Consider the following 1,705-nt stretch of genomic DNA (forward strand, 5'->3'; position numbering starts at 1 on the left):
AATGTTACTGCCTAACCTTCTGCAAGTAAGATGCAATGCTACTCCATTAACATACTTTTGCTAGTTTTCGTGGAATTCTCCCGTGTGATGGAAATATGCTGACAAACACATCACCTTATGATTCTTGTGTCACATCCCTTATAACTGAATTTTGTGATCACGCCTTCCAATTTATAACACTAATAGTACTCTTAAAAGGGTCATTAAACTCACTAAATAAAACACATATTAGGCATAAAAGGATTAGCACATTACTTCCCCTTCCCCTCAAGCTTCTTACTCCGTTAGAATTTGCTCCCCCACCCTCTCTAATCAGTGATTTATGAAGGACATTCCGACTCGGAATTGGTATAGCATGTACTAAACAGAAAGGCAACATGAAATACGTACATAGAAACCACCCAGAAAATAACAGATATCTCTAAAAAAGAAAAATATAAAAATTAAATATTGTATGTAAAATTGTACGTATTATAATATAAAATAATTTCACTCATTTATTTTTATGGCCTCTGCAACTAGAATACAGAATACCCAAAATAAAAAAAATCATATTAATATCAGTATTACACAACCTCATCAATAACTTCCCTCTGGTTGTGGTCATTCCGGGCTTTTTGGGCGGGACAGAGGTAGGAATAAATATTCCTTCATCCCTCGATTTTACTTGTCCGGGTTTATGGCAAAATTTCGCAACACAACTCACCACCATCTTTTCGCCATTTTTAAATTCACTACTACACCTGCACTTGTAACGATCAATCGGTTGCCGATAGCCGTTTTACTGAGAAAATCATCCATCTTCCCGACCTTCTCTTATAACTTTATGTAAAAGGTATTCACATCTACACATTCTCTAACCTTGCCTTTCCTCGATGCTGAACTTTAATCCCGTAGCCAATAGTCCTTCGGGAACCGCCTTGGCTCAAGCAACCAGGAATCATAAAAATACATAAATAAAACAGCCTTTACCTGATGGATCATATCAGATCTATTTAACCTCTGATTGTTTTTAGGTTCACTCAGCAGTATGTCATACGTATTGCTACACTCAGCAAAATTACTACAACACTTTACGTATGCATTAATCATCAACTTTATTAAAACACGTCAAAAGAAGAAATGAGTTCTGTTCAGGCAACAACAGCATAGAAAAATAAATATACTCATTAAATCGAGGAATGATACTAATGCAAGGGTAAAAAGGTATACTCTGATTGACACTTTGAAAACTACCTCTTCCTGCACCACATGTATTTGTGCCTCATGATGTTCACACAATGCACCATTGATAATGCTATGTATCACTACTGTGTTAGATTTGACCATCTTTACTCGGTACTGACCCAAATATGCTGGCTCTAGTTTATGTTTCCTAGGTTGCAATCATTTCAAATACACACAATAGCCCACAAATACTTTTACCTGAGCGGGTTTGACCCGATCATCATACTTTGACCTGTGTTTTTCATTAGCTCTTTTAAAAAACCTATCAGTGGTGTTGATCACTCTCGTTAAGAGATTTAGTAAATAGACGCGGCATTGCTCAGTTAAATAATTTGGCAACTGTTGCGAATTAATCAGGACCGTATATGGTAACACAGGATCTTGTCCATACAATAAGAAGAAAGGCATGTCCCAGAGCGAAGCATTATATAAAATGCTCAAAGCTAGCTCAACTGTAGGAAACATACAGTGCCAATGA

Source organism: Palaemon carinicauda, unplaced genomic scaffold (assembly GCF_036898095.1).
Source record: "Palaemon carinicauda isolate YSFRI2023 unplaced genomic scaffold, ASM3689809v2 scaffold177, whole genome shotgun sequence".
Classification (NCBI taxonomy): Eukaryota; Metazoa; Arthropoda; class Malacostraca; order Decapoda; family Palaemonidae; genus Palaemon; species Palaemon carinicauda.